Source organism: Scyliorhinus torazame, chromosome 8 (genome assembly GCF_047496885.1).
Source record: "Scyliorhinus torazame isolate Kashiwa2021f chromosome 8, sScyTor2.1, whole genome shotgun sequence".
NCBI lineage: Eukaryota > Metazoa > Chordata > Chondrichthyes > Carcharhiniformes > Scyliorhinidae > Scyliorhinus > Scyliorhinus torazame.
Window position 1 is genome coordinate 664,693 of NC_092714.1, and position 16,846 is coordinate 681,538.

General features: G+C 49.3%; 2 protein-coding genes across 3 annotated transcripts in view; one reads left to right on the plus strand and one right to left on the minus strand.

The window, feature by feature from the left end:
- The window catches only part of LOC140427619 (ribosomal RNA processing protein 1 homolog B-like), a 944,136-nt gene that overhangs the window by 403,380 nt on the left and 523,910 nt on the right, over positions 1–16,846 (minus strand). The window lies entirely within an intron of this gene.
- LOC140427613 (1-acyl-sn-glycerol-3-phosphate acyltransferase gamma-like) overlaps positions 1–16,846 on the plus strand; it is an 89,102-nt gene that overhangs the window by 14,576 nt on the left and 57,680 nt on the right. The window contains exon 1 of one of the 2 annotated variants that reach the window (XM_072513024.1): positions 13,720–13,840. The exons of the other annotated variant lie outside the window; for it this stretch is intronic. The gene's annotated coding sequence lies outside the window, so the exon portion shown is untranslated. Of the gene's footprint in view, positions 1–13,719; positions 13,841–16,846 lie in introns of those variants that run through there. 2 annotated transcript variants of the gene reach the window in all.

The following is a 16,846-nucleotide window of genomic DNA, read 5'->3' on the forward strand; positions in this document are numbered from 1 at the left end:
CCCTCCATCCCCCAACAGTGCAAATGAAAACCTTAACTCACTCAGCTCTACCGCTGGTTCCAACTCAATGCAAACAGCATCACAAACCTCTTCCATGAAACGAGAAACTTTTTACAAAAACAGAGAAACAATAACATGAACGTTGCAGCCAAGTTCAGAGTTCGTAATCCACCAACAGCCCTTTCTTTTGTAGAAGTGCTGATCCTCATGCGTGACCCAGAGACGGGCTGCGTATAACAGTCCAAACTTCACCTTTTTCTTAAAAAGGATCGACCTAATCTGGTTGAAGCCTGCTCTCCTCCTGGCCACCTCTACACTCCGGTCCTGGTAAACCCGCAGGATGCTATTGTCCCATTTACAGCTTGGCCCACTGTAGAATGCGCTCCTTATCCGAGAACCTGTGGAATCTCGCCACCATTGCCCTCGGGGGGGGGGGGGGGGGGGGGGGGGGGGGTGTTGGTTGGTCGGTCGGTCGGTCGGTCGGTCTCCCATTCGCGGCTTCCTCCAAGGCCCACTCCAAGGGCCGGGAGAATGCCCCATCCCCCAGCAGCTTCACAAACATGTCTGCGATGTGTGCCCCAGCGTCCGTTCCTTCGGACCCCTCCGGGAGCCCGACGATCCTTAGGTTCTGCCGGCGGGACCTATTCTCTAGGTCCTCCACCTTCTCCAGGAGCTTGTTCTGCTGGTCCCTCAGCATCCCCACCTCCAGCTCCACCCCAGTCTGATGTTCCTCCTGCTCAGCCAGCGCCTTCTCCACCTTCTGGATCGCCCGATCCTGGGCGTCCAATCAATGCTCCAACCGCTCAATCGGGTCCAAGCAGTCAGGTTTCTGCATAGCAAAACCTTCCTGAATGACTTGCATCAGCTGCTCCATAGACTGCTGGGTCGACAAGCCAGAGGTCCGAACCTCTGCCATGCTGTCTTCTGTTTCTGCTACAGCCCAAGCCTCCTCTATCTTTTTGTTTCTGCCCTTACGAACACTTCTCTCCACGCACCGAAGTGGGAATTCAGTAAACAATTGCCACTAACATACGTTTTACAATTCAAGTCCGGTAGAAAAACGGGGGAAAGGTCCAAAAGTCCGACCAGAGAGGGAGCCGCCAAATGTGTGACCTCATCCTCCATAGCCGCCACCGGAAGACGGAGGCGGCGCTCTCCGATCATCGTGGAGACAGGGATGATGGGCTCCAACTCCACGGACTAGATTAGTTCATGAGACTCCCCCCGTGGAGACTGGCACGGCGCTGCTCACGGATAACAGTTTTTGTGAGCGGATATCCACTGCTATTGGGGAGTATGTTCAGTTTAACAGGAATGAGACGTGCCTTTTTTTTTTTTTTATTCGTCCGTGGGATGTGGGCTCGCTAGCTGGGCCAGCATTTCTGCAGCTCTACAGAACCATAGTGAAAATCGCTTATTGTCACAAGTAGGCTTCAAATGAAGTTACTGTGAAAAGCTCCTAGTCGCCACATTCCGGCACCTGTTCGGGGAGGCTGTTACGGGAATCGAACCGTGCTGCTGGCCTGCCTTGGTCTGCTCTCAAAGCCAGCGATTTAGCCCTGACTTGGAATATTGGGTACAATTCTGGTTACTACAGTACCAGAAGGATGTGAATGCTTTGGTGAGGGTAGAGAAGAGGTTTGCCAGGACGTTTCCTGGTCTAGTGGGCATTGCCTACAGACTTTTGTTGGTTGTGGCAAGGCCTAAACAACATAACGGGTTACAAAGCGAAGCCGGACAGTATCTCTGGCAGCAGCTCACCCCTCCCCGATGAACTCTATTCATTCTGTGCTCGTTCGAGCAGGAAACCAAGAAACTGCTGTCAACTGCCCCAGCAGCCCATAACTCCCCCATACCCACCATCACAGCTTCCACAATCAGATTGACCTTCCGAAAGTGAACCCTCGGAAGGTGACTGGTCCAGACGGGATCCCTGGTTGTGCACTCAGAGCTGCGCGGACCAGCTGGCAGATGTGTTTGCGGACATCTTCAACCTCTCCCCACTCCGTTCCAAGGTCCCCACCTGCTTCAAGATGACCACCATCATACCGGTGCCAAAGAAGAACCAGGCAACATGCCTCAATGACTACCGACCAGTGGCCCCGACTTCAGTCGTAATGAAGTGCTTCGAGAGGTTGATCATGAAGCGCATCACCTCCATACTCCCAGAACGCCTTGATCCACTGCAATTCGCATACCACTGCAACCGGTCCACAGCAGACACCATTTCCCTGGCCCTAAACTCATCCCTGGAGCATCTCGACAAAATGAAATGAAATGAAAATCGCTTATTGTCACAAGTAGGCTTAAAATGAAGTTACTGTGAAAAGCCCCTAGTCGCCACATTCCGGCGCCTGTTCGGGGAGGCTGGTACGGGAATTGAACCCGCGCTGCTGGCCTGCCTTGGTCTGCTTTCAAAGCCAGCTATTTAGCCCTGTGCTAAACCAGCCCCTGGACTCCAACATCAGACTCCTATTTATTGACTACAGCTCTGCCGTCAACACCATAATCCCAGCCAAGCTCATCAAAGCTCCAAAACCTAGGACTTATCTCCTCACTCTGCAACTGGATCCTCGACTTTCTGACCCATAGACCACAATCAGTAACGATAAACAACAACACCTTCTCAATAGTCCTCAATACCGGGGCCCCACAAGGCTGCGTACTTAGCCCCCTATTATACTCGCTGTACACACACGACTGCGTTGCAAAATTTGATCCCATCTACAAGTTCGCTAATGATGCAACTGTAGTGGGTCGGATCACGAACAACGATGAATCAGTAAAGAGGAGGGAGATCGAGAACCTAGTAGAGTTGTGTAACAATGACAACCATCTCTCCCTCAATGTCAGCAAAACTGAAGTACAGTGCACACCCCTGGCAGCATCAACGGGGCCGAGGTGGAGATGGTTGACAGCTTCAAATTCCAAGGTGTGCACATCACCAGAAATCTGTCCTGGTTCACCCACGTCGATTCTATCTCTAAGAAAGCCCAACTGCTTCTATACTTCCTCAGGAAACTAAGGAAATTTGGCATGTCCACATTGACTCTTACCAACTTTTACAGATGCACCATAGAAAGCATCCTATCGGGCTGCATCACAGCCTGGTATGGCAACTGCTCGGCACAGGACCGCAAGAAACTTCAGAGAGTCGTAAACACAGCCCAGTCCATCACACGAACCTGCCTCCCATCCATTGACTCCATCTACACCTCCTGCTGCCTGGGGAAAGCGGACAGCATAATCAAAGATCCCTCCCACCCGGCTTACTCACTCTTCCAACTTCTTCCATCGGGCAGGAGATACAGAAGTCTGAGAACATGCACAAACAGACTCAAAAACAGCTTCTTCCCCACTGTTACCAGACTCCTAAATGACCCTCTTATGGACTGACCTGATTCATACTACATTCCTGTATGCTTCACCTGATGCCGGTGTCTATGTAAATTGGGTACCTTGTGTTGCCCTATTACGTATTTTCTTTTCATGTACTAAATGATCTGTTGAGCTGCACGCAGAAAAATATTTTTCACTGTACCTCGGTACACGTGACAATAAACACATCTAAATCCAAGCTGAGGAGAGGTTGGATAAACTTTGTTTGTTCTCACTGGAATGACCGAGGTTGTGGGACGACCTGATAAACCTGTTGTGGACCGGTTGTGGCGGTATGCGAATTGCAGTGGATCAAGGCGTTCTGGGAGTATGGAGTTGATGTGCTCCATGACCAACCTCTGAAAGCACTTCATTACAATCGATGTCAGGGCCACCGGACGGTAGTCATTGAGGCCCGTTGACTGGTTGTTCTTTGGCAAGATTGTGAGGGGCATGGACAGAGTGGATAGTCAGAAGCTTTTTCCCAGGGTGGAAAAATCAATTACTAGGGAACATAGGTTTAAGGTGTGAGGGGCAAAGTTTAAAGGATGCATGAGGCATATGTTTTACACAGAGGGTGGTGAGTGCCTGGAGCTCGCTGCCAGGGGAGGTGGTTGAAGCAGATACGATAGCGACGTTTAAGAGGCATCTTGATTAGGATGGGAATAGAGGGATACGGACACAGAAGTTTATAAGATATAGGAGCAAAATTGGATCTTTTGGCCCATCGAGCCTGCTCCGCCATTCAATCATAGCTGATCTAATTTCCCTTCAACCCATTTCCAATTAAAAATGTCGAACTCCTCGTTAAATTTGCTCACTGTCCCAGCATCTCTGGGGTAGTGAATTCCACAGATTCACAGCCCTTTGGGAGAAGTGGTTTCTCTTCATCTCTGTTTTAAATCTACCTCTTATCCTAAGACTGTGACCTAATTCTAGAATGCCCCACAAGAGGAAGCATCTGCTCCACCTCTACTTTATCCATACCTTTTATCATCTTGTATACCTCCATGTGATCTCCCCTCATTCTTCTAAACTCTAGAGAGTATGGACTAAACTGTTCAATCTCTCTTCACACAACAAAAACCCCCTCACCTCTCTAACCTCTGGAATCAATCCAGTGAACCTCCTCTGAACTTACTCCAATGCCACTACATCTTTCCTCACACATAAGGGGACCAAAACTACGCAAACTCCAGGTGTCTTGTACAGTTGCAGCAACACTTCCTTACCTTTTATACTCCATTCCTTTAGCTATAAATGCCAACACTCCATTTGCTTTCTTTAATATCTGCAGGCTAGATTTCTGTGACTCATGCACGTGGTCACCCAGATCTCTGCATCGGAGCTCCCCGAAGTGTCTCCCCATTGAGATAATACGTTGCCGTTCCATTTTACTGACCAAAGTGCATGACCTCACTTATCCACATTAAACTCCATCTGCCACATTTTGGCCTACTCTCCTAACCTATCTATCCATTTGTACGGTTCATATTCCTCATTGCAATTACTGTCCCACCTATTTTTGTGTCATCTGCAAATCTGGCTATAGAACCTTCTATCCCTGAATCCAAGCCGTTAATATAGATTGTAAATAGCTGGGGCCCAAGGACCGAACCCTGTGGCCCCCCCACTGGTTACATCTTGTCATCCAGAAGAAGACACATTTATCCTGACTCCTGTCCGTCAGCCAGTCTTCTATCCAAGGTAATAAATTACCCCTAATCCCATGTGATCTAACCTTGTGGATTAACCTTCTGTGCGGCACCTTATCAAACGGCTTCCAGAAGTCCAGATATACAACATCTACAGGAGCCACATTATCCACTTGGCTTGTTACATCTTCGAAGAATGCTAGCAAATTAGTCAAACATGATTTGCCTTTCGTAAAACCACGCTGACTCTGATGGATAGCACTTTGACTTTCCAAATGTCCTGATATTACAGCCTCGATAATTGATTCAAACAATTTCCCAACAAAAGTTGGTCTGTAATTTCCCACATTCTGCCTCCCTCCCTTTTTGAAAAAGGGCGTTACGTTAGCATTATTCCAATCCACTGGAACCTTTCCCGTGTCCAGGGAATTTTAGAATATTATAACCAATGGATCCACTATCCCTGCTGCCACTTCCTTTAAAACCCTAGGATGAAGGCCATCAGACCCTGGGGACTTGTCTATCCTCAGTCCCAATAGTTTGTTGAATACCGTTTCCCTATTGGTGCTGATTATAATAATATAATCTTTAATGTCACAAGTAAATTTACATTAACACTGCAATGAAGTTATTGTGAAAAGCCCCTAATCGCTACACCCCGGCGCCTGTTCGGGTACACGGAGGGAGAATTCAGAATGTCCAATTCACCAACAGCACGTCTTTCGGGATTTGTGGGAGGAAACCGGAGCACCCGGAGGAAACCCACGCAGACACGGGGAGAACGTGCAGACTCCGCACAGACAGTGACCCAGCCGGGAATCGAACCTGGGACCCTGCCGCTGTGAAGCAACAGTGCTAACCACTGTGCTACCGTGCTGCCCGTTGTTCCAAGTTCCACCCTTTCTATCACCTGAATTGCCTGTTCCGCTAGGAATGGTACTAATGTCCTCCACCGTGAAAACAGGCAAAATATTGATTTAGCATCTCTGCCATTTCTGTGTTCCCCACGATTAACTCGCCAGTTCCATCTTCCATGGGACCAACTTTCACCTGAGCAACTCTTCCCTTTTGAGTACTTATAGAAGCTTTTGCTATCCTTTTTCATATTTTGCATGGGTTTTCTTTCGTAATTTACCTTTGCACTTTGTATTACTTTTATTTCTGTTTGAAAGTTTCCCAATCTTCCAGTCTGCCATTGGTCTTTGCAACATGGCATACCTTAGTTTTTGTCTTTATAATGTCCTTTAACCTCCTTGTTTAACCTTAACTGTGAGGTCATTAATTAATCCCTCATTACACAATACCAAATCCAGAGGAGCTGCTCCTTGGTTGGTTCCACAGCATACTGTTCCAGGAAACAACTTCTAATACATTCAATGAACTCTGCTCCAGGCAGGCATCATGATCGGTGCAGAGGGGAGGGGTGGGGGGGGGCTGACCTGTGGAGGGGAGGGGGCGGGGAGGCTGACCTGGGGAGGGGAGGGGGCGGGGAGGCTGCCGTTCTATCTGCCAAGACTAGTTTTCAGTATTTGGGTATTTAAGGGGTGGGGGGGGGCTCCATAGACTGAACTTTTCTGGTCTGGTGGATGGGGTGAAGGCTGACTGGAAAAGGTGGGATGCCCTCTCTGTGACCCTAGTGAGAAGGGTACAGACGGTGAAGTTGAATATTTTCCCGAGGTTTTTGTCTTTGTTCCAATGTCTCCGAGTCTATCTTCCCAAGACTTTTCTTTGAAGGGTTAACAAGTTGATTTCTACTTTTGTTTGGGCGGGTAAGACTCCTTGGGTGGGTGGGACGTTTTTGCAGAGGGACAGGCATTTGGGGAGGTGGGGGAGAGAGGTTAGCTTTACTCAATCTGTTAAATCATTACTGCCGGCTGTAAAAACCATAGGTTTGTGCTGTCAGGCTTCGACTCCTGGTTTACGGCATGGGGAAAGGGAAGGCTGGAGAGTTTCAGAAATATGTTTTTGGAGGATAGATTCGCCGGCCTAGATGAGCTTCTGGAGAAGTTTCAGCTCCTGAGGGGGAATGTATTTAGGTACTTGCAGGTGCGCAAATTATTGTGCAAGGAACTCCCTTGATTTCCTCTGGTGCCCTCGCCCTCAAATATCGATCGGGTCCTGGCAGTGGGTGAACCAGGGGAGGGTAAGCTCTTGGAGGTTTATGGATGGTTAATGGCGATGGGAGGAAGAACTGTATTTGATCCTGGAGGGGGAATTGTGGAACAACACTCTGCATAGGATCAACGTCAGATGCTCGCGTGCGAGGTTAAGTCTGATCCGGGTTGTGCACAGGGCACAACTGACCAGAGACGAATGAATGTGTTCATCCTGTGGGTGGAGGATAGATGTGAGCTGTGCTCGAGGGAACCCGCAGCGAATCTCTCAGACACATGTTTTGGTCTTGCCCTAAGCTTGTCAGCTCTGGGTCTCACCAACACCCTATACAATCGCAACAACACTTCTCTACTCCCGTTCTTTTGCAATAAATGCTAACATTGCATTTGCCTTTTTAATTACAGGCTGTACCTGCATACCGATTTATTAACAAAGACACCCAGATCCCTCTGCCCAGATACATCTTGAATCTGCTTTCCATTTAGATAATTTGCCTTTCTATTTTTTTCGGCCAAAATGTATAATTTCACACTTATCCGCATTAAACACCACCTGCCAAATCTTGGCCCAATCTCCTAGCCTATCTGTACCCGTTTGTAAAATCTGTATCTCCTCCTCATTGCCTGCTTTCCCACTTACTTTAGTATCATCCGCAATTTTGCTATGTTACACTTTGTCCCTGCTTGCAGATCATTTATATCATAGATACATAGAAGATAAGAGCAGGAGGAGGCCTTTTGGCCCTTCGAGCCTGCTACGCCATTCATCACCATCATGGCTGATCATCCAACTCAATAGCCTAATCCTGCTTTCTCCCCATAGCCTTTGATCCCATTCTCCCCAAGTGCTATATCCAGCCGCCTCTTGAATATATTCAAAGTTTTAGCATCAACTACTTCCTGTGGTAATGAATTCCACAGGCTCACCGCTCTTTGGGTGAAGAAATGTCTCCTTGTCTCTGTCCGAAATGGTTTACCCTGAATCCTCAGACTGTGACCCCTGGTTCTGGACACACCCATCATTGGTAACATCTTCCCTGCATCTACCCTGTCCAGTCCTGTTAGAATTTTATAGTCTCTATGAGATCCCCCCTCAATCTTCTGAACTCCAGCGAGGACAATCCCAACCTAGTCAATCTCTCCTCATATGACAGTCCCGCCATCCCTGGAATCAGTCTGATGAACCTTCGCTGCTCTCCCTCGAGAGCAAGAACATCCTTCCTCAGAGAAGGAGACCAAAACTGCCCACAATACTCCAGGTGTGGCCTCACCAAGGCCCTGTATAATTGCAGCAACACATCCCTGCTTCTATACTCGAAACCTCTCACAATGAAGGCCAACATACCATTAGCCTTCTTTACCGCCTGCTGCACCTGCAGCTTACCTTCAGCGAATGGTGCACAAGGACACCCAGGCCCTGCTGCACACCCCCCTCTCCCAATTTACAACCGTTCAGGTAGTAATCTGCCTTCCTGTTTTTGCTTCCAAAGTGAATAACCTCACACTTATCCAAATTATACTGCATCTGCCATTGGTTTGCCCACTCGTCCAACCTGTCCCGATCATGCTGTAGGATCCCTGCATCCTCGTCACAATTCACCCTCCCACCTAACTTAGTATTACCTGCAAACTTTGAGATGTTACATTTTGTTCCCTCAGCACAGTGGGCTAAACGGCTGACTTGGAATGCAGAACAAGGCTAGCAGCGCGGGTTCAATTCCCGTACCGGCCTCCCCGAACAGGCGCCGGAATGTGGCGACTAGGGGCTTTTCACAGTAACTTCATTGAAGCCTACTTGTGACAAAAAGCGATTATTATAAATCATTAATATATATTGTGAATAGCTGGGGTCCCAGCACCGATCCCTGTGATACCCCACTAGTTCCTGCCTGCCAATTTGAAAAGGACCCATTAATTTGTTTCCTCTCTGCCAACCAGTTTTCTGTCCACCTCAGTACATTTCCCCAATCCCATGCGCTTTAATTTTGCACATTCGGCCTTTTGCTCTTATGCGGGACTTTGTCAAACGCCATCTGAAAGTCCAAATATGCCACTTTGACTGGCTCCTCCATGTCAACTGTACTGGTTACATCTTCAAAGAATTCCAACAGATTTGTCAAGCATTGTTTTCCCTTCATAAATCCATGCTGACTCTGACTGATCCTGCCACTGCTTTCTAAATGTTCCGCTATAAAGTCCTTGATAATGGATTCAAGCATTTTCCCCGCTACCGCTGTTAGGCTTACTGGACTATTTTCGAAATGGGGAAATGCTTAGGAAATCAGAAGCACAAAGGGACTTGGGAGTCCTTGTTCACGATTCTCTGAAGGTTAATGTGCAGGTTCAGTCGGCAGTTAAGAAGGCAAATACAATGTTAGCATTCATGTCGAGAGGGCTAGAATGCAAGGCCAAGAATGTACTTCTGAGGCTGTATAAGGCTCTGGTCAGACCCCATTTGGAGTATTGTGAGCAGTTTTGGGCCCCGTATCTAAGGAAGGATGTGCTGGACTTGGAAAGGGTCCAAAGGAGGTTCACAAGAATGATCCCTGGAATGAAGAGCTTGTCGTATGAGGAACGTTTGAGGACCCTGGGTCTGTACTCATTGGAGTTTAGAAGGATGAGAGGGGATCTTATTGAAACATACAGGATATTACGAGACCTGGATAGAGTGGACGTGGAGAGGATGTTTCCACTTTTAGGAGAAACTAGAAGCAGAGGACACAATCTCAGACTAAAGGGACGATCCTTTAAAACAGAGATGAGGAGGAATTTCTTTAGCCAGAGGGTGGTGAATCTGTGGAACTCTTTGCCGCAGAAGGCTGTGGAGGCCAAATCACTGAGTGTCTTTAAGACAGAGATAGATAGGTTCTTGATTAATAAGGGGATCAGGGTTATGGGGAGAAGGCAGGAGATTGGGGATGAGAAAATATCAGCCATGATTGAATGGCAGAGCAGACTCGATGGGCCGAGTGGCTTAATTCTGCCCCTATGTCTTATGGATCTGTTACTGTTTCCTAATTTCCCTTGTTAGCCATGGATTGGCTCTCTTACCCATTTTGCTTTTGTTCAAGACAGGAATGAACAGTTGCTGTCGTCCCTCCATGCGTTCCTTGAATGTTTGCCATTGTCTATCCACTGTCATCCCTTTAAGTAACTCTCCCCAACCTATCAAGACCAACTCACGCCTCGTATCCTCATAGTTCCCTTTATTAAGATCCAGCACCCTAGTCTCCGAATCAACTACTTCACTCTCCACCTTGATTAAAAAATCCTATCATGTTATGGTCGCACAGCCAGATTGGCAATGATTCACTTCTCATTACACAGTACCCAGTCTAAGATGGCCTGCTCTCTAGTTGGTTCCTCCACATATTGGTCAAGAAAACCATCCCGTATACACTCCAGGAATTCCTCCTCTACGACATTGTGGCTCATTTGATTTGCCCAATCTGTGTAGATTAAAATCACCCAAGATAGGGGGGCATGTTGACACAGTGGTTAGCACAGTTGTTTCACAGCTTCGGGGTCCCAGGTTCGATTCCCGGCTTGGGTCACTGTCTGCGCGGAGTCTGCACGTTCTCCCCGTGTGTGTGTGGGTTTCCTCCGGGTGCTCCGGTTTACTCCCACAGTCCAAAGATGTGCAGGTTAGGTGGATTGGCCATGATAAATTACCCTTAGTGTCCAAAAGGGTTGGGTGGGGTTACTGGGATAGGGTGAAGGTGTGACCTTGGGTAGGGTGCTCTTTCTAAGGGCTGGTGCAGACTCGATGGGCCGAATGGCCTCCTTCTGGACTGTAAATTCTATGATCACCAATATTCCCTTGTTACATGCATCTCTAATTTCTGGTTTAATGCCATTCCCAGCCTCACCACTGCAGTTTGGGGGTCTGTATATGACACCCACAAATGCTTTTTGCCCCTTGGCATTTCTCAACTCTCCCCATACAGATTCCACATTGTCAGAGTTATTATCCTTTCTCACTATGGTGTTAATTTCCTCTTTAACCAGCAGTGCCACGCCGCCACCTTTTTATGCCTGTCCTTCCTAAATACTGAATATCCTGGGACATTCAGTTCCCATCCCTGGTCACCCTGCAGCCGTGTCTCCGTAATCCCAATTATATCATATCCATGTATATCTATCTGCGCGATTAGTTAATCCACTTTATTGCAAATGCTCCGTGCATTAAGACACAGAGCCTTTAAGTTTGTCTCTTTCACAATGCTTGTCTTGCTCCCAATATTTTTCTCTTTTGCCCTGGTTGTATTTTGCCCTTGGTTTCTCCACCTATCACTTTTCTTATTCCCTTTACTACCTTTTGATTTTGTCCTTGCTCCCTCTTTCTCTGACTCCTTACATAGGTTCCCATCTCCCTGGCATATTAGATTAAACCCTCCCCAACCACTCTTGCAAACAGTCCCCCTCGGATATCAGTCCTGGTCCTGCCCAGGTGTAACCCATCCAGTTTGTACAGGTCCCACCTCCCCCAGAACCGGTCCCAATGCCCCAGGAATCTGAAACCGTCCCACTGACACCATCTCTTCGCCCGTTCCGCTAATCTTCGTGATATCCGCAAACTTCAGCAGACCACCCACATTTTGCTCCAGATCATCTAAATATACTACAACAGAGGTCCCAGCACTGATCCTTGCGGAACACCAGTAGCTACAGATCTCTGTTATGAAAAACATCCTTCGACCGCTACTCTCTGTTCTAACCAAGCCAGTTCTGTATCCATCTAGCCAGCCCACCCCGAATCCCTTGTGATTTTAGCTTTTGTACCAGTCTGCCATGAGGGACCTTGTCCAACGCCTTACTAAAGTCCATATAAACTACATCCACAGCCCTTCCCACATGCAGGCTAGGTGAATTTTCTCATCAATTCTCTTTGACAATTCTTCAAAAAAACTCAATCAAGTCGGTGAGACATGACCTTCCCCGTACAAAACCATGCTGCCTGTCACGAAGTAGTCCATTTTCCTCCAAATGTGCATATATTCTGTCCCTCAGTATCTTTTCCAAAAGCTTCCCCACCACTGATGTCAGACTCATCGGCCTATAATTTGCAGGATATATTGTGTATCATAGAATTTGCAGTGCAGAAGGAGGCCATTCGGCCCATCGAGTCTGCACCGGCCCTTGGAAAGAGCATCCTACCCAAGGTCAACACCTCCACCCTTTCCCCATAACCCAATAACCCCACCCAACACTAAGGGCAATTTTGGATACTAAGGGCAATTTATCATGGCCAATCCACCTAACCTGCTCATCTTTGGACTGTGGGAGGAAACCGGAGCACCCGGAGGAAACCCACGCAGACACGGGGATGATGTGCAGACTCCGCACGGACAGTGACCCAAGCCGGAATCGAACCTGGGACCCTGGAGCTGTGAAGCAATTGTGCTATCCACAATGCTACCGTGCTGCCCCTAGTATACGTCTGTGATATATTGTGTTATCTCTTAACATTGAGCTGCTAAGTAAACGTCAGACAACGGAATGCTCATGGAGCTAAAAGGTGAAGGAGTGGTGAGTGGGGTGCCGGGATGGAGGGCCTGCTCGATGAACTCAATGAGTGCAGTGGGGAGGAATATTCTGCCTTTCTTCCCAGCTCCGTGCCAGTGAAGACTCCGTTATTCAGGATGACCTTCAGACACAGCCTTGAACTGAGCCTGAAACAGCAATCGCCCAGACTGTGTCGCTTTTAAATTTAGAGTACCCAATTCATTTTTTCCAATTAAGGGACAATTTAGTGTGGCCAATCCACCTATCCTGCGCATCTTTGGGTTGTGGGGGTGAAACCCACACGGACACGGGGAGAATGCAAACTCCACACGGATAGGCCTAGACTGTATCTGAATCAGGTCCGTCACCATTATCCATGGTGCACTATGCTGATGAGAGGTTGGGAAAGTAAGCACTGAGGGTGGGGCTGGTGTAAAAAGGGTGATGGGTTTGGGGGGTGGGGGGGGGGAATAGAGGGTGATGGGTTTGGGGGATAGGGAGGGGGGAATAGAGAGGCATGGGGGTAGGGGTTGTGGAGGGACACGATGAGGGGAGCATGTGTGGTTTGGCTGAGGTGAGAGTGGGCTTTCGGGAATGAGGGGCGGATGGAGGGTATGAGGGTCAGGTTGGAGGTGTGTGTGTGTGGGGGGGTGGAGGGGGAGGGGGGCAGGATGAGGGGTCAGGGGGAGAGGTTGATAGCTTTCCAGCATCGAGTTGATGTAAATGCAGTCGGACTGATCCAGGGCATTTGGACGAGCAAATTGTTAAGCAGGTTAAGGGATTAAAAAGCAAGCCGTGTGGCTGTGTGATTTTCTCTCTGGACAAAGGAAAGCCTCATTTCTTTCACCTCAGTCCGACAGGGAGGTATTTGTCACGACTAATCTTGGTGTTATTTTTGGAATAATAAAGCAGTGTTCCAGTGCAAGAAGGTATCGGTTCACTGCCTCCCATCCTTGACTTGCTGAGGAAGGTGTTTCTGGGAACTGTTGTGCTCACAGCTTTTTATCAGACTACTTCTGTCATAATCTCTTGTGGATTTACGCAGCTTGTCAGACTAGGGCACGCAGGACTGTTGTCCTTCGGAACCAGGGAGCTGCTGAAGATGACGGCAACTCAAACTATCTACCTCCTGTTCTCGGCGCTTTGCCTCTCTCTACTGTTCTTTGCTCTGGCATATTACACCTACTGGTAAGGGGCAGCAGCAAAGAGCCGAACTCCAGACGGAGGGCACTACTGTGTACCACTGGCACACAGTACTGGTGGGGACGGGTCTGTCACTGTATAACACTGGGGTACAGTACTGGTGGGGACGGGTCTGTCACTGTATAACACTGGGGTACAGTACTGGTGGGGACGGGCCTGTCACTGTATAACACTGGAGTACAGTACTGGTGGGGACGGGTCTGTCGCTGTATAACACTGGGGTACAGTACTGGTGGGGACGGGTCTGTCGCTGTATAACACTGGGGTACAGTACTGGTGGGGACGGGTCTGTCACTGTATAACACTGGGTTACAGTACTGGTGGGGATGGGTCTGTCACTGTATAACACTGGGGTACAGTACTGGTGGGGACGGGTCTGTCACTGTATAACACTGGGGTACAGTACTGGTGGGGACGGGTCTGTCTCTGTATAACACTGGGATACAGTACTGGTGGGGATGGGTCTGTCACTGTATAACACTGGGGTACAGTACTGGTGGGGACGGGTCTGTCTCTGTATAACACTGGGGTACAGTACTGGTGGAGACGGGTCTGTCACTGTCTAACACTGGGATACAGTACTGGTGGGGACGGGTCTGTCACTGTATAACACTGGGGTACAGTACTGGTGGGGACGGATCTGTCACTGTATAGCACTGGGGCACAGTACTGGTGGGGACGGGTCTGTCTCTGTATAACACTGGGGTACAGTACTGGTGGAGACGGGTCTGTCACTGTATAACACTGGGATACAGTGCCGGTGGGGACGGGTCTGTCACTGTATAACACTGGAGTACAGTACTGGTGGGGACAGGTCTGTCACTGTGACACTGGGATACAGTACTGGTGGGGACAGGTCTGTCACTGTATAACACTGGGGTACAGTACTGGTGGGGACGGGTCTGTCACTGTATAACACTGGGGTACAGTACTGGTGGGAATGGGTCTGTCACTGTCTAACACTGGGGTACAGTACTGGTGGGGACGGGTCTCTCACTGTATAACACTGGGGTACAGTACTGGTGGGGATGGGTCTGTCACTATTGCACTGGGGGTACAGTACTGGTGGGGACGGGTCTGTCACTGTATTACACTGGGGTACAGTACTGGTGTGGACGAGTCTGTCACTGTATAACACTGAGGTACAGTACTGGTGAGGACGAGTCTGTCACTGTATAACACTGGGGTACAGTACTGGGGGGGTGGGTCTGTCACTGTATAACTGGGGTACAGTACTGGTGGGGATGGGTCTATCTCTGTATAGCACTGGGGGTACAGTACTGGTGGGGACGGGTCTGTCACTATCAAACCGAGGGTACAGTACTGGTGGGGACGGGCCTGTCACTCTATAACACTGGGGTACAGTATTGGTGGGGACGGGTCTGTCACTGTATTACACTGGGGTACAGTACTGGTGGGGACGGGTCTATCGGTGTATAACACTGGGGTACAGGACTGGTGGGGACGGGTCTGTCACTGTGTAACACTGGGGTACAGTACTGGTGGGGACGGGTCTGTCACTGTGTAACACTTGGGTACAGTACTGGTGGGGATGGGCCTGTCACTGTATAACTGGGGTACAGGACTGTTGGGGGTGGGTCTGTCACTGTGTAACACTGGGGTACAGTACTGGTGGGGACGGGTCTGTCACTGTATAACACTGGGGTACAGTCCTGGGGGGGGATGGGTCTGTCACTGTATAACTGGGGTACAGGACTGTTGGGGGTGGGTCTGTCACTGTATAGCACTGGGTGTACAGTACTGGTGGGGATGGGCCTGTCACTATTACACTGGGGGTACAGTACTGGTGGGGACGGGTCTGTCACTATTACACTGGGGTACAGTACTGGTGGGGACGGGTCTGTCGCTGTATTACACTGGGGTACAGTACTGGTGGGGACGGGTCTGTCACTGTATAACACTGGGGTACAGTACTGGTGGGGACACGTCTGTCACTATAACACTGGGGTACAGTACTGGTGGGGACGGGTCTGTCACTGTATACCAATGGGGTACAGTACTGGTGGGGACGCGTCTGTCACTGTATAACACTGGGGTACAGTACTGGTGGGGGCAGGTCTGTCTCTGTATAACACTGGGGTACAGTACTGGTGGGGACAGGTCTGTCACTGTATAACACTGGGGTACAGTACTGGTGTGGACGGGTCTGTCACTGTATAACACTGGGGTGCAGTACTGGTGGGGACGAATCTGTCACTGTATAACACTGGGGTACAGTACTGGTGGGGACGGGTCTGTCACTGTATAGCACATGCGTACAGTACTGGTGAGGACGAGTCTGTCACTGTATAACACTGGGGTACAGTACTGGGGGGGTGGGTATATCACTGTATAGCACTGGGGGTACAGTACTGGTGGGGACGGGTCTGTCACTTAAAAACCGAGGGTACAGTACTGGTGGGGACGGGCCTGTCACTGTATAACACTGGGGTACAGTATTGGTGGGGACGGGTCTGTCACTGTATTACACTGGGGTACAGGACTGGTGGGGACGGGTCTGTCACTGTATAACACGGGTACAGTACTCGTGGGGAAGGGTCTGTCACTGTGTAACACTGGGGTACAGTACTGGTGGGGACGGGCCTGTCTCTGTATAACACTGGGGTACAATACTGGTGAGGACGGGTCTGTCACTGTATAACACTGGGGTACAGTACTGGGGGGGGATGGGTCTGTCACTGTATAACTGGGGTACAGGACTGTTAGGGGTGGGTCTGTCACTGTATCGCACTGGGTGCACAGTTCTGGTGGGGATGGGTCTGTCACTATTACGCTGGGGGTACAGTACTGGTGGGGACGGGTCTGTCACTGTATTACACTGGGGTACAGTACTGGTGGGGACGGGTCTGTCGCTGTATTACACTGGGGTAAAGTACTGGTGGGGACGGGTCTGTCACTGTATAACACTGGGGTACAGTACTGGTGTGGACGGTACTGTCACTGATTAACACTGGGATACAGTACTGGTGG